The sequence below is a fragment of the Lissotriton vulgaris genome, chromosome 12, assembly GCF_964263255.1.
Source record: "Lissotriton vulgaris chromosome 12, aLisVul1.2, whole genome shotgun sequence".
NCBI classification, from domain to species: Eukaryota; Metazoa; Chordata; class Amphibia; order Caudata; family Salamandridae; genus Lissotriton; species Lissotriton vulgaris.
The window spans coordinates 592652119-592675735 of NC_141700.1; the positions used below are offsets into that span (position 1 = coordinate 592652119).

Sequence of the window (23617 nt, forward strand, 5' to 3'; positions counted from 1 at the left end):
GTGGAAAGCTATACATTAAAGTAGACAAAATTCTGAATTCAGAAAGGGGTCATTTGTCTAAATCCATGAAGGTTTGTTTATAGAAACTAACAGTTAAATATTGGAAAAAATGAAAATTAGTTGAAAAAAACAGCCTTTTGCGTCAATGTTTTCACCTGTAACTTCTTATAATTATGACAACTCTTTGCAAGCAATATATCGTTACATTTGCTGTATCTTCCTAGTTGTGGGGATATATAGGACTATTATGTTCACCAAGAACCCGACGAACCCAGAGCCAAAAACTGCGCAGCAACTTGCAATGGAATTTTATTATGTACCGTGTATAGAGCAATTATTCTTCGAAAATGTATACATGGAAAAATCAGAAAGATACCTATGTATTTATGAAATGGGTACAAATTATCGAGTTTAGAAACAGTACATATTTTCACATTTTCAAAATTGGGAATACTCATACTAGCATGAGATTTATTGGTCATTTTTCAAAATGACTTCTTTTTTACACAATGTCTTTCATTTGGAAGGCAGAAACGCATCAAAACTCAACAGGTAATAACAGTTGCTTTACAAATCTGAATTACCCTAAGTCTTCCTATAAAATGGTACCTCACTTGTGTGGGTGGGCCTTGTGCCTGCGACAGGAAACAGAGCAAAACACAACGTGGTCATACCTCAATTTTTGCAGTGAAAAATGAGCCTTTTTTGGCAGAGAACTAGCTGTAGTTTTTGTACTCTAGCTCGGCCGACACCTAGGGAAACCTAGCAAACCTATACATTTTTTAAAAGTAGACACCCTGGGAAACCCAGAATCCTTTGCAAACCTAAATAATTGACAAAAAAACACATTTTACTCACATTTCAGTGGTGGAAAGTTCTGGAATCTGCATGGATCAACAAAATCCACCCACCCCGCATTCCCAAAAGTCTTCTGTGAAAAATGGTACCTCACTTGCGTGGGTCGGCCTAGTGCCTGCAACAGGAAATGGCGCAAAACGCAATGTGGTCACACCTCAATTTCGCAGTGAAAAACGACCCCTTTTTGGCAAAGTGCCTACCTGTAGTTTTTTTAACCCTTGCTCTGCCGGCACCAAGGGAAACCTAGCAGACCTATACATTTTTCAAGACTTAACACCAAGGGGAATTCAGGATGGGGTGACTCAACTGCCTCCCACCAGGTTATGTTACCCAGAATCCCTTGCAAACCTAAAAAATTTACAAAAAACAACGCATTTTGCTCACATTTCTGTGGTGGAAAGTTCTGGAATCTGCGTGGATCAACAAATTTCTGCCCACCCCGTGTTCCCCAAAGTCTTCTGAGATAAATGGTATCTCACTTGCGTCGGTCGGACTAGTGCCTGCGACAGGAAACGGCACAAAACGCAACATGGTCGCACCTCAATTTCACAGTGAAAAATGGCCCTTTTTTGGCAAAGTGCCTATCTGCAGATTTGAACCATAGCTCTGCCGGCACCTAGGGAAACCTAACAAACCTGTACATTTTTTAAAACTAGACACCCAGGGAAATTTAGGATGGGGTGACTCGACTGCCTACCACCAGGTTCTGTTACCAAGAATCCCTTGCAAACCTAAACATTTGACAAAAGAAACACATTTTCCCTACATTTCTGTGGTGGAAAGTTCTGGAATCTATGTGGATCAACAGATTTACACCCACCCCGCGTTCCCCAAAGTCTTCTGAGAAAAATTGTACCTCACCTGGGTGGGTCGGCCTAGTGCCTGCGAAAGGAAATGGTGCAAAACACAACGCGGTTGCACCTCAATTTTGCAGTTAAAAATGGCCCTTTTTTGGCAAAGTGCCTACCTGTAGTTTTTTAACTCTAGCTCTGCCGGCACCTAGGGAAACCTAGAAAACCTATACATTTTTGAGAACTAGACACCCAGGGGAATTCAGGAGGGGGTGACTCAACTGCCACCCACCAGGTTCTGTTACCAAGAATCCCTTGCAAACCTAAAAAATTGACAAACAAAACGCATTTTCCTCACATTTCTGTGGTGGAATGTTTTGGAATCTGTGTGAATCAACAAATTTACACCCACCCCACGTTACCCAAAGTCTTCTGAAAATGGTACCTCACTTGGGTGGGTCGGCCCAGTGCCTGCGACAGGAAATGGTGCAAAACGCAACATGGTCGCACCTCAATTTCGCAGTGAAAAATTGCGCTTTTTTGGCAAAGTGCCTACCTGCAGTTGTTTAACTCTAGCTCTGCCGGCACCTAGGGAAACCTAGAAAACCTATACATTTCTGAAAACTAGACACCCAGGGGAATTCAGGATGGGGTGACTCAACTGCCACCCACCAGGTTCTGTTACCAAGAATCCCTTGCAAACCTAAAAAATTGACAAACAAAACGCATTTTCCTCACATTTCTGTGGTGGAATGTTTTGGAATCTGTGTGGATCAACAAATTTACACCCACCCCACGTTACCCAAAGTTTTCTGAGAAAAATGGTACCTCACTTGCGTGGGTCGGCCTAGTGCCTGCGACAGGAAACGGCACAAAACGCAACGTGGTCGCACCTCAATTTCGCAATGAAAAATGGCCCTTGTTTGGCAAAGTGCCTACCTGTAGTTTTTTAACCCTAGCTCTGCCGGCACCTACGGAAACCTAGCAAACCTGTACATTTTTAAAAACTAGACACCCAGGGAATTTAAGGATGGGGTGACTCGACTACCTACCACCAGGTTCTGTTACCCAGAATCCCTTGCAAACCTACAAAATTGACAAAAAAACGCATTCTCCACACATTTCTGTGGTGGAAAATTCTGGAATCTGCGTGGATCAACAAATTTCCTCCCACCCCGCATTCCCCAAAGTCTTTTGAGAAAAATGGTACCTCACTTGTGTGGGTCTGCCTAGTGCCTGCGACAGGACACGGTGCAAAACTCAACGTGGTCGCACCTCAATTTCGCTAGTGAAAAATGGCCCTTTTTTGGCAAAGTGCCTACCTGTAGTTTTTTAACCCTAGCTCTGCCGGCACTTAAGAAAACTTATCAAACCTATACATTTTTTAAAACTAGACACCCAGGGGAATTCAGGATTGTGTGATTCGACTGCCTCCCACCAGGTTCTGTTACCCAGAATCCCTTGCAAACCTACAAAATTGACCAAAAAAACACATTTTCTTCACATTTCAGTGTTGGAAAGTTCTGGAATGTGCATGGATCAACAAATTTCCACCCACCCCGCATTTCCCAAAGTCTTCTGTGAAAAATGGTACCTCACTTGCGTGGGTCAGCCTAGTGCTTGCGACAGGAAATGGCACAAAACACAACATGGTCGCACCTCAATTTCGCAGTGAAAAACAACCCCTTTTTGGCTAAGTGCCTACCTGTAGTTTTTTTAACCCTTGTTCTGCCGGCACCTAGGGAAAGCTAGCAAACCTATACATTGTTCAAAACTAGACACCCAGGGGAATTAAGGATGGGTTGACTCGACTGCCTCCCGCCAGGCTCTGTTACCCAGAATTCCTTGCAAAACCTAAAAAATTGACAAAAGAAACGCATTTTCCCCAAATTTCTGTGGTGGAAAGTTCTGGAATCTGCGTGGATCAACAAATTTGCACCCACCCCGCGTTCCTCAAGGTCTTCTGAGAAAAATGGTACCTCACTTGCGTGGGTCGGCCTAGTGCCTGCAACAGGAAACATCGCAAAACGCAACGTGGTCGCACCTCAATTTCGCAGTGAAAAATGGCCCTTTTTTGGCAAAGTGCCTATCTGTAGATTTGAACCCTAGCTCTGTGGGCACCTATGGAAACCTAGCAAACCTATACATTTTTTGAAACTAGACACCTAGGGGAATTCAGTATGGGGTGACTCGACTGCCTCTCACCAGGTTATGTTACCCAGGATTCCTTGCAAACCTAAAAAATTGACAAGAAAATTAAATTTTCCTCACATTTCTGTGGTGGAAAGCTCTGAAATCTGTGTGGATCAACAAATTTCCATCCACCCGGGGTCCCCAAAGTATACTGAGAAAAATGGTACCTCAGTTGCGTGGGTCAGCCTAGTGCCTGCTACAGGAAACGGCGCAAAACACAACTTGGTCGCACCTCAATTTCGCAGTGAAAAATTGCCCTTTTTTGGCAAAGTGCCTACCTGTAGTTTTTTAACCCTAGCTCTGCCGGCCCCTAGGAAAACCTAGCAAACCTATACATTTTTTAAAACTAGACACCCAGGAGAAATCAGGATGGGGTGATTCGACTGCCTCCCACCAGGTTCTGTTACCCAGAATCACTTGCAGACCTACAAAATTGACCAAAAAAACACATTTTCTTCACATTTCTGTGTTGGAAAGTTCTGGAATGTGCATGGATCAACAAATTTCCACGCATCCCGCATTCCCCAAAGTCTTCTGTGAAAAATGGTACCTGACTTGCATGGGTCAGCCTAGTGCTTGCGACAGCAAATGGCACAAAACAAAACATGGTCGCACCTCAATTTCGCAGTGAAAAACAACCCCTTTTTGGCAAAGTGCCTACCTGTAGTTTTTTTAACCCTTGCACTGCCGGCACCTAGGGAAAGCTAGCAAACCTATACATTTTTCAAAACTAGACACCCAGGGGAATTCAGGATGGGTTGACTCGACTGCCTCCCGTCAGGTTCTGTTACCCAGAATTCCTTGCAAAACCTAAAAAATTGACAAATAAACGCATTTTCCCCAAATTTCTGTGGTGGAAAGTTCTGGAATCTGCGTGGATCAAAAAATGATACCTCGCTTGCGTGGGTCGGCCTAGTGCCTGCGACAGGAAACATCGCAAAACGCAACGTGGTCGCACTTCAATTTCGCAGTGAAAAATGGCCCTTTTTTGGCAAAGTGCCTATCTGTAGATTTGAACCCTAGCTCTGTGAGCACCTAGGAAAACCTAGCAAACCTATACATTTTTGGAAACTAGACACCCAGGGGAATTTAAGACGGGGTGACTCAACTGCCTCTCACCAGGTTATATTACCCAGGATCCCTTGCAAACTTAAACAATTGACAAAAAAACGAATTTTCCTCACATTTCTGTGGTGGAAAGTTCTGAAATCTGCGTGGATCAACAAATTTCTACCGACCCTGCATTCCCCAAAGTCATCTGAGAAAAATGGTACCTCACTTGCATGGGTCAGCCTAGTGCCTGCAACAGGAAACGGTGCAAAACGCAAGATGGTCGCACCTCAATTTCGCAGTGAAATATGGCCCTTTTTTGGCAAAGTGCCTACCTGTAGTTTTTGAACCCTAGCTTTGCCGGCACCTAGGAAAACTTAGCAAACCTATACATTTTTAAAAACTAGACACCCAGGGGGATTGAGGATGGGGTGACTCGACTGCCTCCCACCAGGTTCTGTTACCCAGAATCCCTTGCAAACCTAAATATTTGACAAAAGAAACGCATTTTCCCCACAATTCTGTGGTGGAAAGTTCTGGAATCTGCGTGGATCAACAAAATCCACCCACCCCACATTCCCAAAAGTCTTCTGAGAAAAATGGTACCTCACTTGCGTGGGTCTGCCTAGTGCCTGCGACAGGACACGGTGCAAAACGCAACGTGGTCGCACCTCAATTTCGCTAGTGAAAAATGGCCCTTTTTTGGCAAAGTGCATACCTGTAGTTTTTTAACCCTAGCTCTGCCGGCACTTAGGGAAACCTATCAAACCTATACATATTTTTAAAACTAGACACCCAGGGGAATTTAGGATGGGGTGATTCGACTGCCTCCCACCAGGTTCTGTTACCCAGAATCCCTTGCAAACCTACGAAATTGACCATAAAAACACATTTTCTTCACATTTCAGTGATGGAAAGTTCTGGAATGTGCATGGATCAACAAATTTGCATCCACCCCGCATTCCCCAAAGTCCTCTGTAAAAAATGGTACCTCACTTGCGTGGGTCAGCCTAGTGCTTGCGACAGGAAATGGCACAAAACACAACATGGTCGCACCTCAATTTCGCAGTGAAAAACAACCCCTTTTTGGCAAAGTGCCTACCTGTAGTTTTTTTAACCCTTGCTCTGCCGGCACCTAGGGAAAGCTAGCAAACCTATTCATTTTTCAAAACTATACACCCAGGGGAATTCAGGATGGGTTGACTCGACTGCCTCCCGTCAGGTTCTGTTACCCAGAATTCCTTGCAAAACCTAAAAAATTGACAAAAGAAATGCATTTTCCCCAAATTTCTGTGGTGGAAAGTTCTGGAATCTGCGTGGATCAACAAATTTCCACCCACCCCGCGTTCCTCAAAGTCTTTTGAGAAAAATGGTACCTCACTTGCGTGGGTCGGCCTAGTGCCTGCGACAGGAAACATCGCAAAACGCAACATGGTCGCACCTCAATTTCGCAGTGAAAAATGGCCCTTTTTTGGCAAAGTGCCTACCTGTAGTTTTTGAACCCTAGCTCTGTGGGCACCTAGGGAAACCTAGCAAACCTATACATTTTTGAAAACTAGACACCCAGGGGGATTGAGGATGGGGTGATTCGACTGCCTCCCACCAGGTTCTGTTACCCAGAATCCCTTGCAAACCTAAACATTTGACAAAAGAAACGCATTTTCCCCACATTTCTGTGGTGGAAAGTTCTGGAATCTGCGTGGATCAACAAATTTCCACCCACCCCGCGTTCCTCAAAGTCTTTTGAGAAAAATGGTACCTCACTTGCGTGGGTCGGCCTAGTGCCTGCGACAGGAAACATCGCAAAACGCAACATGGTCGCACCTCAATTTCGCAGTGAAAAATGGCCCTTTTTTGGCAAAGTGCCTACCTGTAGTTTTTGAACCCTAGCTCTGTGGGCACCTAGGGAAACCTAGCAAACCTATACATTTTTGAAAACTAGACACCCAGGGGGATTGAGGATGGGGTGATTCGACTGCCTCCCACCAGGTTCTGTTACCCAGAATCCCTTGCAAACCTAAACATTTGACAAAAGAAACGCATTTTCCCTACATTTCTGTGGTGGAAAGTTCTGGAATCTGCGTGGATCAACAAAATCCACCCACCCCGCATTCCCCAAAGTCTTCTGAGAAAAATGGTACCTCACTTGCGTGGGTCTGCCTAGTGCCTGCGTCAGGACACGGTGCAAAATGCAACGTGGTCGCACCTCAATTTCGCTAGTGACAAATGGCCCTTTTTTGGCAAAGTGCCTACCTGTAGTTTTTTAATCCTAGCTCTGCCGGCACTTAGGGAAACCTATCAAACCTATACATTTTTTAAAACTAGACACACAGGGGAATTCAGGATGGGGTGATTCGACTGCCTCCCACCAGGTTCTGTTACCCAGAATCCCTTGCAAACCTACGAAATTGACCATAAAAACACATTTTCTTCACATTTCAGTGTTGGAAAGTTCTGGAATGTGCATGGATCAACGAATTTCCAACCACCCCGCATTCCCCAAAGTCTTCTGTGAAAAATGGTACCTGACTTGCGTGGGTCAGCTTAGTGCTTGCGACAGGAAATGGCACAAAACACAACATGGTTGCACCTCAATTTCGCAGTGAAAAACAACCCCTTTTTGGCAAAGTGCCTACCTGTAGTTTTTTTAACCCTTGCTCTGCCGGCACCTAGGGAAAGCTAGCAAACCTATTCATTTTTCAAAACTATACACCCAGGGGAATTCAGGATGGGTTGACTCGACTGCCTCCCGTCAGGTTCTGTTACCCAGAATTCCTTGCAAAACCTAAAAAATTGACAAAAGAAATGCATTTTCCCCAAATTTCTGTGGTGGAAAGTTCTGGAATCTGCGTGGATCAACAAATTTCCACCCACCCCGCGTTCCTCAAAGTCTTCTGAGAAAAATGGTACCTCACTTGCGTGGGTCGGCCTAGTGCCTGCGACAGGAAACATCGCAAAACGCAACATGGTCGCACCTCAATTTCGCAGTGAAAAATGGCCCTTTTTTGGCAAAGTGCCTATCTGTAGATTTGAACCCTAGCTCTGTGGGCACCTAGGGAAACCTAGCAAACCTATACATTTTTGAAAACTAGACACCCAGGGGGATTGAGGATGGGGTGATTCGACTGCCTCCCACCAGGTTCTGTTACCCAGAATCCCTTGCAAACCTAAACATTTGACAAAAGAAACGCATTTTCCCCACATTTCTGTGGTGGAAAGTTCTGGAATCTGCGTGGATCAACAAATTTCCACCCACCCCGCGTTCCTCAAAGTCTTTTGAGAAAAATGGTACCTCACTTGCGTGGGTCGGCCTAGTGCCTGCGACAGGAAACATCGCAAAACGCAACATGGTCGCACCTCAATTTCGCAGTGAAAAATGGCCCTTTTTTGGCAAAGTGCCTACCTGTAGTTTTTGAACCCTAGCTCTGTGGGCACCTAGGGAAACCTAGCAAACCTATACATTTTTGAAAACTAGACACCCAGGGGGATTGAGGATGGGGTGATTCGACTGCCTCCCACCAGGTTCTGTTACCCAGAATCCCTTGCAAACCTAAACATTTGACAAAAGAAACGCATTTTCCCTACATTTCTGTGGTGGAAAGTTCTGGAATCTGCGTGGATCAACAAAATCCACCCACCCCGCATTCCCCAAAGTCTTCTGAGAAAAATGGTACCTCACTTGCGTGGGTCTGCCTAGTGCCTGCGTCAGGACACGGTGCAAAATGCAACGTGGTCGCACCTCAATTTCGCTAGTGACAAATGGCCCTTTTTTGGCCAAGTGCCTACCTGTAGTTTTTTAATCCTAGCTCTGCCGGCACTTAGGGAAACCTATCAAACCTATACATTTTTTAAAACTAGACACACAGGGGAATTCAGGATGGGGTGATTCGACTGCCTCCCACCAGGTTCTGTTACCCAGAATCCCTTGCAAACCTACATAATTGACCAAAAAAACACATTTTCTTCACATTTCAGTGTTGGAAAGTTCTGGAATGTGCATGGATCAACGAATTTCCACCCACCCCGCATTCCCCAAAGTCTTCTGTGAAAAATGGTACCTGACTTGCGTGGGTCAGCTTAGTGCTTGCGACCGGAAATGGCACAAAACACAACATGGTTGCACCTCAATTTCGCAGTGAAAAACAACCCCTTTTTGGCAAAGTGCCTACCTGTAGTTTTTTTAACCCTTGCTCTGCCGGCACCTAGGGAAAGCTAGCAAACCTATACATTTTTCAAAACTAGACACCCAGGGGAATTCAGGATGGGTTGACTCGACTGCCTCCCGCCAGGTTCTGTTACCCAGAATTCCATGCAAAACCTAAAAAATTTACAAAAGAAACGCATTTTCCCCAAATTTCTGTGGTGGTAAGTTCTGGAATCTGCGTGGATCAACAAATTTCCACCCACCCCACGTTCCTCAAAGTCTTCTGAGAAAAATGGTACCTCACTTGCGTGGGTCGGCCTAGTGCCTGCGACAGGAAACATCGCAAACGCAACGTGGTCGCACCTCAATTTCGCAGTGAAAAATGGCCCTTTTTTGGCAAAGTGCCTATCTGTAGATTTGAACCCTAGCTCTGTGGGCACCTAGGGAAAACTAGCAAACCTATACATTTTTGAAAACTAGACACCCAGGGGAATTCAGGACGGGGTGACTCGACTGCCTCTCACCAGGTTATGTTACCCAGGATTCCTTGCAAACCTAAACAATTGACAAAAAAATGCATTTTCCTCACATTTCTGTGGTGGAAAGCTCTGGAATCTATGTGGATCAACAAATTTCCACCCACCCCGGGGTTCCCAAAGTCTACTGAGAAAAATGGTACCTCAGTTGCCTGAGTCAGCCGAGTGCCTGCGACAGGAAACGGCGCAAAACACAACGTGGTCGCACCTCAATTTTGCAGTGAAAAATTGCCCTTTTTGGCAAAGTGCCTACCTGTAGTTTTTGAACCCTTGCTCTGCCGGCCCCTAGGGAAACCTAGCAAACCTATACATTTTTGAATACTAGACACCCAGGGGAATTTAGGATGGGGTGAATCGACTGCCTCCCACCAGGTTCTGCTACCCAGAATCCCTTGCAAACTTAAACAGTTGACAAAAAAACGCATTTTCCTCAAATTTCTGTGGTGGAAAGTTCTGAAATCTGCGTGGATCAACAAATGTCCACCCTCCCTGCATTCCCCAAAGTCTTCTGAGAAAAATTGTACCTCACTTGCATGGGTCAGCCTAGTGTCTGCAACAGGAAACGGTGCAAAACGCAACATGGTCGCCCCTCAATTTCGCAGTGAAATATGGCCCTTTTTTGGCAAAGTGCCTACATGTAGTTTTTGAACCCTAGCTTTGCCGGCACCTAGGAAAACTTAGCAAACCTATACATTTTTGAAAACTAGACACCCAGGGGGATTGAGGATGGGGTGACTCGACTGCCTCCCACCAGGATCTGTTACCCAGAATCCCTTGCAAACCTAAACATTTGACAAAAGAAACGCATTTTCCCCACATTTCTGTGGTGGAAAGTTCTGGAATCTGCGTGGATCAACAAAATCCACCCACCACGCATTCCCAAATGTCTTCTGAGAAAAATGGTACCTCACTTGTGTGGGTCGGCCTAGTGCCTGCGACAGGAAACGGCGCAAAACGCAACATGGTCGCACCTCAATTTCGCAATGAAAAATGGCCCTTTTTTTGGCAAAGTGCCTATCTGTAGATTTGAACCCTAGCTCTGCGGGCACCTAGGGAAACCTAGCAAACCTATACATTTTTAAAAACTAGACACCCAGGGAAAATCAGGATGGGGTGACTCAACTGCCACCCACCAGATTCTGTTACCAAGAATCCCTTGCAAACCTAAACATTTGACAAAAGAAACACATTTTCCCCACATTTCTGTGGTGTAAAGTTCTGGAATCTGCGTGGATCAACAAATTTCCACACACCCCACGTTCCCCAAAGTCTTCTGAGAAAAATTATACCTCACTTGTGTGGGTCAGCCTAGTTCCTGCGACAGGAAATGGTGCAAAACGCAACATGGTCGCACCTCAATTTCGCAGTGAAAAATTGCGCTTTTTTGGCAAATTGCCTACCTGTAGTTCTTTAACTCTAGCTCTGCCGGCACCTAGGGAAACCTAGAAAACCTATACATTTTTGAAAACTAGACACCCAGGGGAATTCAGGATGGGGTGACTCAACTGCCACCCACCAGATTCTGTTACCAAGAATCCCTTGCAAACCTAAACATTTGACAAAAGAAACACATTTTCCCCACATTTCTGTGGTGTAAAGTTCTGGAATCTGCGTGGATCAACAAATTTCCACACACCCCACGTTCCCCAAAGTCTTCTGAGAAAAATGGTACCTCACTTGTGTGGGTCGGCCTAGTGCCTGCGACAGGAAACGGTGCAAGACGCAACATGGTCACACCTCAATTTCGCAGCGAAAAATTTCGCTTTTTTGGCAAAGTGCCTACCTGTCGTTTTTTAACTCTAGCTCTGCCGGCACCTAGGGAAACCTAGAAAACCTATACATTTTTGAAAACTAGACACCCAGGGGCATTCAGGATGGGGTGACTCAGCTGCCACCCACCTGGTTCTGTTACCAAGAATCCCTTGCAAACCTAAATAATTGACAAACAAAACGCATTTTCCTCACATTTCTGTGGTGGAATGTTTTGGAATCTGTGTGGATCAACAAATTTACACCCACCCCACGTTACCCAAAGTCTTCTGAGAAAAATGGTACCTCACTTGCGTGGGTTGGCCTAGTGCCTGCGACAGGAAACGGCAAAAAACGCAACGTGGTCGCACCTCAATTTCGCAGTGAAAAATGGCCCTTGTTTGGCAAAGTGCCTACCTGTAGTTTTTTTAACCCTTGCTCTGCCGGCACCTAGGGAAAGCTAGCAAGCCTATACATTTTTCAAAACTAGACACCCAGGGGAATTCAGGATGGGTTGACTCGACTGCCTCCCGCCAGGTTCTGTTACCCAGAATTCCTTGCAAAACCTAAAAAATTTACAAAAGAAACGCATTTTCCCCAAATTTCTGTGGTGGAAAGTTCTGGAATCTGCGTGGATCAACAAATTTCCACCCACCCCACGTTCCTCAAAGTCTTCTGAGAAAAATGGTACCTCACTTGCGTGGGTCGGCCTAGTGCCTGCGACAGGAAACATCGCAAACGCTACGTGGTCGCACCTCAATTGCGCAGTGAAAAATGGCCCTTTTTTGGCAAAGTGCCTATCTGTAGATTTGAACCCTAGCTCTGTGGGCACCTAGGGAAAACTAGCAAACCTATACATTTTTGAAAACTAGACACCCAGGGGAATTCAGGACGGGGTGACTCGACTGCCTCTCACCAGGTTATGTTACCCAGGATTCCTTGCAAACCTAAACAATTGACAAAAAAATGCATTTTCCTCACATTTCTGTGGTGGAAAGCTCTGGAATCTATGTGGATCAACAAATTTCCACCCACCCCAGGGTTCCCAAAGTCTACTGAGAAAAATGGTACCTCAGTTGCCTGGGTCAGCCGAGTGCCTGTGACAGGAAACGGCGCAAAACACAACGTGGTCGCACCTCAATTTTGCAGTGAAAAATTGCCCTTTTTGGCAAAGTGCCTACCTGTAGTTTTTGAACCCCTGCTCTGCCGGCCCCTAGGGAAACCTAGCAAACCTATACATTTTTGAATACTAGACACCCAGGGGAATTTAGGATGGGGTGAATCGACTGCCTCCCACCAGGTTCTGCTACCCAGAATCCCTTGCAAACTTAAACAGTTGACAAAAAAACGCATTTTCCTCAAATTTCTGTGGTGGAAAGTTCTGAAATCTGCGTGGATCAACAAATGTCTACCCTCCCTGCATTCCCCAAAGTCTTCTGAGAAAAATTGTACCTCACTTGCATGGGTCAGCCTGGTGTCTGCAACAGGAAACGGTGCAAAACGCAACATGGTCGCCCCTCAATTTCGCAGTGAAATATGGCCCTTTTTTGGCAAAGTGCCTACATGTAGTTTTTGAACCCTAGCTTTGCCGGCACCTAGGAAAACTTAGCAAACCTATACATTTTTGAAAACTAGACACCCAGGGGGATTGAGGATGGGGTGACTCGACTGCCTCCCACCAGGTTCTGTTACCCAGAATCCCTTGCAAACCTAAACATTTGACAAAAGAAATGCATTTTCCCCACATTTCTGTGGTGGAAAGTTCTGGAATCTGCGTGGATCAACAAAATCCACCCACCCCGCATTCCCAAAAGTCTTCTGAGAAAAATGGTACCTCACTTGTGTGGGTCGGCCTAGTGCCTGCGACAGGAAACGGCGCAAAACGCAACATGGTCGCACTTCAATTTCGCAATGAAAAATGGCCCTTTTTTGGCAAAGTGCCTATCTGTAGATTTGAACCCTAGCTCTGCGGGCACCTAGGGAAACCTAGCAAACCTATACATTTTTAAAAACTAGACACCCAGGGGAAATCAGGATGGGGTGACTCGACTGCCTCCCACCAGGTTCTGTTACCCAAAATTCTTTGCAAACTTAAACAATTGACAAAAAACGCATTTTCCTCACATTTCTGTGGTGGAAAGTACTGAAATCTGCGTGGATCAACAAATTTTCACCCACCCTGCATTCCCCAAAGTCTTCTGAGAAAAATTATACCTCACTCGTGTGGGTCAGCCGAGTTCCTGCGACAGGAAATGGTGCAAAACGCAACATGGTCGCACCTCAATTTCGCAGTGAAAAATTGCGCTTTTTTGGCAAATTGCCTACCTGTAGTTTTTTAACTCTAGCTCTGCCGGCACCTAGGGAAACCTAGAAAACCTATACATTTTTGAAAACTCGACACCCAGGGGAATTCAGGATGGGGTGACTCAACTGCCACCCACCAGATTCTGTTACCAAGAATCCCTTGCAAACCTAAACATTTGACAAAAGAAACACATTTTCCCCACATTTCTGTGGTGTAAAGTTCTGGAATCTGCGTGGATCAACAAATTTCCACACACCCCACGTTCCCCAAAGTCTTCTGAGAAAAATGGTACCTCACTTGTGTGGGTCGGCCTAGTGCCTGCGACAGGAAACGGTGCAAGACGCAACATGGTCACACCTCAATTTCGCAGCGAAAAATTTCGCTTTTTTGGCAAAGTGCCTACCTGTCGTTTTTTAACTCTAGCTCTGCCGGCACCTAGGGAAACCTAGAAAACCTATACATTTGTGAAAACTAGACACCCAGGGGCATTCAGGATGGGGTGACTCAGCTGCCACCCACCAGGTTCTGTTACCAAGAATCCCTTGCAAACCTAAAAAATTGACAAACAAAACGCATTTTCCTCACATTTCTGTGGTGGAATGTTTTGGAATCTGTGTGGATCAACAAATTTACACCCACCCCACGTTACCCAAAGTCTTCTGAGAAAATGGTACCTCACTTGCATGGGTCGGCCTAGTGCCTGCGACAGGAAACGGCACAAAACGCAACGTGGTCGCACCTCAATTTCGCAGTGAAAAATGGCCCTTGTTTGGCAAAGTGCCTACCTGTAGTTTTTGAACCCTAGCTCTGCCGGCACCTAGGGAATCCTAGCAAACCTGTACATTTTTAAAAACTAGACACCCAGGGAAATTTAGGATGGTGTGACTCGACTGCCTACCACCAAGTTCTGTTACCCAGAATCCCTTGCAAACCTAAAAAAGTGACAAACAAAACGCATTCTCCACACATTTCTGTGGTGGAAAGTTCTGGAATCTGCGTGGATCAACAAATTTCCTCCGACCCCGCAATCCCCAAAGTCTTCTGAGAAAAATGGTACCTCACTTGCGTGGGTCTGCCTAGTGCCTGCAACAGGACACGATGCAAAATGCAACGTGGTCGCACCTCAATTTCGCGAGTGAAAAATGGCCCTTTTTTTGCAAAGTGCCTACCTATAGTTTTTTAACCCTAGCTCTGCCGGCACTTAGGGAAACCTAGCAAACCTATAAGTTTTTTAAAACTAGACACCCAGGGGAATTCAGGATGGGGTGACTCGACTGCCTCCCACAAGGTTGTGTTACCCAGAATCTCTTGCAAACCAAATAAATTGGGGAATAAAACACATTTTCCTCACATTTCTGTGGTGGAAAGTTGTGGAATCTGCGTAGATCCACAAATTTCCTTCCACCCTGCGTTCCCCCAGGTCTCCCGATAAAAATGGTATCTCACTTGTGTGGGTGGCTCAAGGACCCGCAACAGGCAAGGGCCCAAAACCTAATGAGGCGACATCAAAATAACCTATCACAAACCAACCTGGTTTTGCAAGGGGGTTCCCATGTGTTTTTGGCCCGCTGCTTGGCGGCCATCTAGGTAAACCTACCAAACCTACACATTTCTGAAAAGTAGACACCTGGGGGCTTCCAAGGAGCTATGGCTTGCATGTATCCCCCAACGTTCTCTTACTCAGAATCCCTTGCAAACCTCAATTTTAGCTGAAAAAAATCGTTTTTTTCACACATTTTTGTATTGGAAAGCGTGGCATCACTGGGATCACACACATTTCCTCCCACCCAGCATTCCCCCAGGTCTCCCGATAAAAATGGTACCACACTTGCGTGGGTGGCTCAAGGACCCGCAACAGGCAAGGGCCCAAAATCTAATGAGACCACATCAAAAAAACCTATCACAAACCAACCTGGTTTTGCAAGGGGGTTCCCATGAGTTTTTGGCCTGCGGCTCGGAGGCCATCTAGGGAAACCTACCTAACCCACACATTTCTGGAAAGTAGACACCCAGGGAAGTCTAGCGAGGTATGGCTTGCATGGGTTCCTCATCATTCTCCTACTCAGAATTCACTGCAAACCTCAAATTTGGCAAAAAACGTCCCTTTTTTCTTATATTTCTGTGTGGTAAAGTTGTGGAATCTGTGTGGATCCTCAAATTTCCTCCCACCCAGCGTTCCCCTGGTCTCCCAATAAAAAATTCATACATTGCAATATTACTCATTTAGAGTACATACAACAAAAGTGTTTTTCTTACCTAAAAAATGCAACTACACAAAACTGCAGAACAACCACTGTCAAAAACCACAGACAGGAAACAAAAGCTTTACACTAGATTTAAAAAGAAGAAAAAAAACATTAGAATCACATAAACAAAAAATGCACCAGTCCACCGGCCAAGCTAAGGGGTATGTGGGCCTAACAGTAAAAATTAAAAGGGGAGCAACCCTTACCTTTGAGGCCACCCCCACCAAAATAATTTTTTTTTAAACTCTGGTGTCTAGTGGCTTCTGTCCCCCTTGGGGACAGATGGGACTAAACACTGATCCAGCGGGCCAAAGGAAATTCTGTCTCATATGCACAACTCTACACCACGATACTCACCATTATTCACAAATTCAACACTAGGCCCATAAATGACTGAAACAAGAATTGACCAACTAAATCATGTGACCTAATTAACCAAACCATTTACTTATGCTATTTATATTTATATACAACTGCAGTTTATCTTTGTCATTCTTATAAATGTACATTTAATTAAGTCAACACCTAGGCAATGGATTAACTAATGGTAACTTGACTCGAAATAACTAAGACCAGCTTGTCATTTCAAATCTATTTTATTAACTATTTTGTCAAGTAAAGAGCATTTTCAAAATATTAATTCTTTATTTGCATTAAATGAGCATCATTTTATTTAGTAAGGCACATTAGACTGTCAGTTCAAATCAAATCCGCATGAGAAGTATTTAAGCAAAGAAACTCATTCCCTAAACTCTATTTCCCTGTCTAAACCTAATGGAACCTAAAGGGAAAATGTAAAGTTCAAAGTTCTCTTACGTGAGTCAAAAGTCCGACAGCATCTCACGAACACAGGAACGAGCCAACAAAGCTCCTCCCAAGGGGCCAAGTTTTATACCTTTTCTCTATCTAAAACTAGCTAAAATAATACTATTAATAAACCATCTCGCAAAATGATTGGCTGTAAGGCATCAGTCCATGAAGTCATCGCCTTCTCATTCAAAATCATATTTTTTTCAAAAGCGGCCTTGTCCATTGTCTACGTGTGACACTAGCTTCCGAGGATCTTCGCAACATTTTATTGAATAACAGTTCGTTGCTTCCTCAGCTTAAGCTTTTCCGCTATGTCCTGTCCTTGGCAAAGAAAGTTATACAACGCTAGGCACATCCTGCACAGTTCAGTTCCACGTATTTGTTTTTCGAAGATTATGAACAATAAACTTCTATTCATTCTTTGCTGTGCATGGCCCATCTCGACAGGACTTCGGGGACATCCGTTTTAAAACAGGCCGCAGGCCTCTTTACTGAGACTCTAGTATGCAAGGAAACACAAGACCTCAATTAATTTGAGTAATGAAAATTATTCTGTTACCCACCCCCTTCACTAATGTTAACCCATTAGTTTATGTTACCTAGCTTTAAGCACAAGAAATGAACAAAACTCTGTCACATAAAAGACATGACATAGACAAAAGCACATTTAAAAATAAGCACATGCTATTATTTAATCAGCCGCAGTTAATGTTAACAAAACGAAAAGACAAAGTTAATATATTATTTGAACGTACTAACAAATACAACAAGAGCACATAATGTTAATCCAGCGTGTTTATGAAGGTGCTCATTATTCTAGGTTGATTTAATACAAAAACATGCAAAACCCGTTAATATTATTATTAATTATGGAAGTTCAAATCAGCAGACGAAAACATAATACATTTTAAAAGTTCGCTTCATCAACTCCCTCATCTGGTGATTTTAAAATCACCAAACAAAACCCAAAAATTTTACCCAAAATTTTAACTTTGGAAATGTCACATTATGAACACTCTCTGTGTTAGTAAATCTAAACTCTCAGAAGTTTGTCTGGAACTCTCATATTGAGCCCTACGAAATTCTTCCATTTCTATCTCCTTCTCCTGAGCTTTTCTGAGTTTGTAGATCCTTCTCTTTTCCCTCACATGCTTCTTTCTCTTGTGAATCATGCAACTGATTTTTAACAAAAGTGTCACTATAACAATGATTATTACAGGATAAAGTACTTTGCCAATGATTGAACTGCCAATTTTAGCAAACCATTTCCCAATTGTCTCAAATCTTTTGCTCAAACGTTCTGAAAAATTGTCACTTTCCATGGGTTCTATTTCTGAGTGAAATTCAGTGATATTCTTTATAAGCATCTATATGTTCTGGATTTTGTCTGGGATATAAGTACAGCAATGCTGAATATGCAAAATCCCACAGACTCCTCCCTCTTTAGCTAATAGAATGTCTAAAGCAAGACGATTCTGCATAACCATGCTTCTGGTGGCGATAAGTTCAGTATTAACTAATTGGAAACCACTTGCAGTATCAGTGGACAATCTGTCAACAATTGTAGAAACCTTTCTAATTTTTACTGCATTCAGGGTTATTCCCACCATAGGAATTATTGCACCAAATATATCTCCCATGATCTCAGAGAAGCTTTCTCTCTTGAACCTGTTCAGGTGTTTGCCAATTTCAAATGAACCTTCTCCATTTCTGTCCACATGAAAATTTTTGGGAAAAACTAAACTAAGGTAGCATGTCCCATACCAATGGTCTGGGAGACTAAAGTAAACTTTATTCCCATAAACAAAATAAATTCCAGGGAAAATTGGATCTTTACCACCTTTAAATCCCCATCCCCCTACAATACGATAAGTGTCCTCGCATTGGCTAGCACCAACAAAATAATTGTCGTAAAGCATGTTGTCTCTTCTAATACAGAATTTCCCACTAACAGGATCATCTATGTGAATAGCAGCATATCTATTTTCACCATTGAGCTTCTCGTCCTGAAGCTGCCAAAACGTAGATTTAGTCTGTTTCAGCATCTCATTTCTTTTGTAAATCGCCCTTCTCTCCTCAACCAACTTGAGAAAAGACCTTTCTTCATCTCTCATTTTGCAGGTTAAATTATTTTTGTAAGCATATTCGTAGGTGAGTTCATTAGTCACCAAACAGAATTCCCTTATCTGTTTAGCAGGTCTAACTTTGTTTAAGCTATGTACAACTTTCAGGTTAGCAAAAATGTCATCAAAGTCTGAGTAATAGTACTCCAGACGACCTGTTTGATAGAACAAGCTAGCTATTACACTACATGTTATTCAATAAGTTAGGGGAAGAATGTTATATTTGACCCCTTCTGAAACTGAAGTAGGAAGCTTTACACAAACGTAACAGTCCTTTACATCCATGACCCTTACATATTCTGAAGAAGTCTTGAAAAAGAATTAGTAGAAAAATCACCAACAGATCTATCTTGGTGGATCTCTGGCTTGTGCTCAATAACCCTGTTAGTTTTGCCTGCAACATCATTTGCTTTGCTTGTCATGTTTACTTTATAATCCTCCTTATCTATGCCAAGAGGAAAAATAACTGCCAAAATTAACCAAACTAAAATAATTAGAATCACACAAATAGAAGACATTTTACAACATCTCCTAAGAACAGCACACCTTGAATTGTCAGTATTAGGCATTCTCTTTTTTTTTTTACACAAACAAAAAATTTAAAATAGTAGTAATATATACACCTCCCCTTTTTAATTTTTTTTTAGTAACCCTCTAACAGCTTTAATTCGACCTTGCGTCTTACATCAAAGTGTTTTTCCAGCTAACACAATTTCTTCGACCTTGTGTCACCTAACACAATTTCTTCAGCCTTTATGCCAAAAATAAACCTCAACTTAAAGAAAATTATTTCTAATCATTGTCACTGTTTTCTTCCAAATCTTTATAAACGCATTTTCCCCAAATTTCTGTGGTGGAAAGTTCTGGAATCTGCGTGGATCAAAAAATGATACCTCACTTGCGTGGGTCGGCCTAGTGCCTGCGACAGGAAACATCGCAAAACGCAACGTGGTCGCACTTCAATTTCGCAGTGAAAAATGGCCCTTTTTTGGCAAAGTGCCTACCTGTAGTTTTTTAACCCTAGCTCTGCCGGCACTTAGGGAAACCTATCAAACCTATACATTTTTTAAAACTAGACACCCAGGGGAATTTAGGATGGGGTGATTCGACTGCCTCCCACCAGGTTCTGTTACCCAGAATCCCTTGCAAACCTACGAAATTGACCATAAAAACACATTTTCTTCACATTTCAGTGATGGAAAGTTCTGGAATGTGCATGGATCAACAAATTTGCACCCACCCCGCATTCCCCAAAGTCCTCTGTAAAAAATGGTACCTCACTTGCGTGGGTCAGCCTAGTGCTTGCGACAGGAAATGGCACAAAACAAAACATGGTCGCACCTCAATTTCGCAGTGAAAAACAACCCCTTTTTGGCAAAGTGCCTACCTGTAGTTTTTTTAACCCTTGCTCTGCCGGCACCTAGGGAAAGCTAGCAAACCTATACATTTTTCAAAACTATACACCCAGGGGAATTCAGGATGGGTTGACTCGACTGCCTCCCGTCAGGTTCTGTTACCCAGAATTCCTTGCAAAACCTAAAAAATTGACAAAAGAAATGCATTTTCCCCAAATTTCTGTGGTGGAAAGTTCTGGAATCTGCGTGGATCAACAAATTTCCACCCACCCCGCGTTCCTCAAAGTCTTTTGAGAAAAATGGTACCTCACTTGCGTGGGTCGGCCTAGTGCCTGCGACAGGAAACATCGCAAAACGCAACATGGTCGCACCTCAATTTCGCAGTGAAAAATGGCCCTTTTTTGGCAAAGTGCCTACCTGTAGTTTTTGAACCCTAGCTCTGTGGGCACCTAGGGAAACCTAGCAAACCTATACATTTTTGAAAACTAGACACCCAGGGGGATTGAGGATGGGGTGATTCGACTGCCTCCCACCAGGTTCTGTTACCCAGAATCCCTTGCAAACCTAAACATTTGACAAAAGAAACGCATTTTCCCCACATTTCTGTGGTGGAAAGTTCTGGAATCTGCGTGGATCAACAAAATCCACCCACCCCGCATTCCCCAAAGTCTTCTGAGAAAAATGGTACCTCACTTGCGTGGGTCTGCCTAGTGCCTGCGTCAGGACACGGTGCAAAATGCAACGTGGTCGCACCTCAATTTCGCTAGTGACAAATGGCCCTTTTTTGGCAAAGTGCCTACCTGTAGTTTTTTAATCCTAGCTCTGCCGGCACTTAGGGAAACCTATCAAACCTATACATTTTTTAAAACTAGACACACAGGGGAATTCAGGATGGGGTGATTCGACTGCCTCCCACCAGGTTCTGTTACCCAGAATCCCTTGCAAACCTACATAATTGACCAAAAAAACACATTTTCTTCACATTTCAGTGTTGGAAAGTTCTGGAATGTGCATGGATCAACGAATTTCCACCCACCCCGCATTCCCCAAAGTCTTCTGTGAAAAATGGTACCTGACTTGCGTGGGTCAGCTTAGTGCTTGCGACAGGAAATGGCACAAAACACAACATGGTTGCACCTCAATTTCGCAGTGAAAAACAACCCCTTTTTGGCAAAGTGCCTACCTGTAGTTTTTTTAACCCTTGCTCTGCCGGCACCTAGGGAAAGCTAGCAAGCCTATACATTTTTCAAAACTAGACACCCAGGGGAATTCAGGATGGGTTGACTCGACTGCCTCCCGCCAGGTTCTGTTACCCAGAATTCCTTGCAAAACCTAAAAAATTTACAAAAGAAACGCATTTTCCCCAAATTTCTGTGGTGGAAAGTTCTGGAATCTGCGTGGATCAACAAATTTCCACCCACCCCACGTTCCTCAAAGTCTTCTGAGAAAAATGGTACCTCACTTGCGTGGGTCGGCCTAGTGCCTGCGACAGGAAACATCGCAAACGCAACGTGGTCGCACCTCAATTTCGCAGTGAAAAATGGCCCTTTTTTGGCAAAGTGCCTATCTGTAGATTTGAACCCTAGCTCTGTGGGCACCTAGGGAAAACTAGCAAACCTATACATTTTTGAAAACTAGACACCCAGGGGAATTCAGGACGGGGTGACTCGACTGCCTCTCACCAGGTTATGTTACCCAGGATTCCTTGCAAACCTAAACAATTGACAAAAAAATGCATTTTCCTCACATTTCTGTGGTGGAAAGCTCTGGAATCTATGTGGATCAACAAATTTCCACCCACCCCGGGGTTCCCAAAGTCTACTGAGAAAAATGGTACCTCAGTTGCCTGGGTCAGCCGAGTGCCTGCGACAGGAAACGGCGCAAAACACAACGTGGTCGCACCTCAATTTTGCAGTGAAAAATTGCCCTTTTTGGCAAAGTGCCTACCTGTAGTTTTTGAACCCCTGCTCTGCCGGCCCCTAGGGAAACCTAGCAAACCTATACATTTTTGAATACTAGACACCCAGGGGAATTTAGGATGGGGTGAATCGACTGCCTCCCACCAGGTTCTGCTACCCAGAATCCCTTGCAAACTTAAACAGTTGACAAAAAAACGCATTTTCCTCAAATTTCTGTGGTGGAAAGTTCTGAAATCTGCGTGGATCAACAAATGTCTACCCTCCCTGCATTCCCCAAAGTCTTCTGAGAAAAATTGTACCTCACTTGCATGGGTCAGCCTGGTGTCTGCAACAGGAAACGGTGCAAAACGCAACATGGTCGCCCCTCAATTTCGCAGTGAAATATGGCCCTTTTTTGGCAAAGTGCCTACATGTAGTTTTTGAACCCTAGCTTTGCCGGCACCTAGAAAAACTTAGCAAACCTATACATTTTTGAAAACTAGACACCCAGGGGGATTGAGGATGGGGTGACTCGACTGCCTCCCACCAGGTTCTGTTACCCAGAATCCCTTGCAAACCTAAACATTTGACAAAAGAAATGCATTTTCCCCACATTTCTGTGGTGGAAAGTTCTGGAATCTGCGTGGATCAACAAAATCCACCCACCCCGCATTCCCAAAAGTCTTCTGAGAAAAATGGTACCTCACTTGTGTGGGTCGGCCTAGTGCCTGCGACAGGAAACGGCGCAAAACGCAACATGGTCGCACCTCAATTTCGCAATGAAAAATGGCCCTTTTTTGGCAAAGTGCCTATCTGTAGATTTGAACCCTAGCTCTGCGGGCACCTAGGGAAACCTAGCAAACCTATACATTTTTAAAAACTAGACACCCAGGGGAAATCAGGATGGGGTGACTCGACTGCCTCCCACCAGGTTCTGTTACCCAAAATTCTTTGCAAACTTAAACAATTGACAAAAAACGCATTTTCCTCACATTTCTGTGGTGGAAAGTACTGAAATCTGCGTGGATCAACAAATTTTCACCCACCCTGCATTCCCCAAAGTCTTCTGAGAAAAATTATACCTCACTTGTGTGGGTCAGCCTAGTTCCTGCGACAGGAAATGGTGCAAAACGCAACATGGTCGCACCTCAATTTCGCAGTGAAAAATTGCGCTTTTTTGGCAAATTGCCTACCTGTAGTTTTTTAACTCTAGCTCTGCCGGCACCTAGGGAAACCTAGAAAACCTATACATTTTTGAAAACTCGACACCCAGGGGAATTCAGGATGGGGTGACTCAACTGCCACCCACCAGATTCTGTTACCAAGAATCCCTTGCAAACCTAAACATTTGACAAAAGAAACACATTTTCCCCACATTTCTGTGGTGTAAAGTTCTGGAATCTGCGTGGATCAACAAATTTCCACACACCCCACGTTCCCCAAAGTCTTCTGAGAAAAATGGTACCTCACTTGTGTGGGTCGGCCTAGTGCCTGCGACAGGAAACGGTGCAAGACGCAACATGGTCACACCTCAATTTCGCAGCGAAAAATTTCGCTTT

At 44.0% G+C, this 23617-nt stretch overlaps 1 protein-coding gene across 1 annotated transcript in view; it reads left to right on the forward strand.

Annotated features, from left to right (window-relative positions):
- Positions 1-23617, forward strand: part of LOC147677797 (ATP-binding cassette sub-family C member 12-like) — a 1863878-nt gene that overhangs the window by 1268230 nt on the left and 572031 nt on the right. The gene's annotated exons all lie outside the window — the stretch shown is intronic.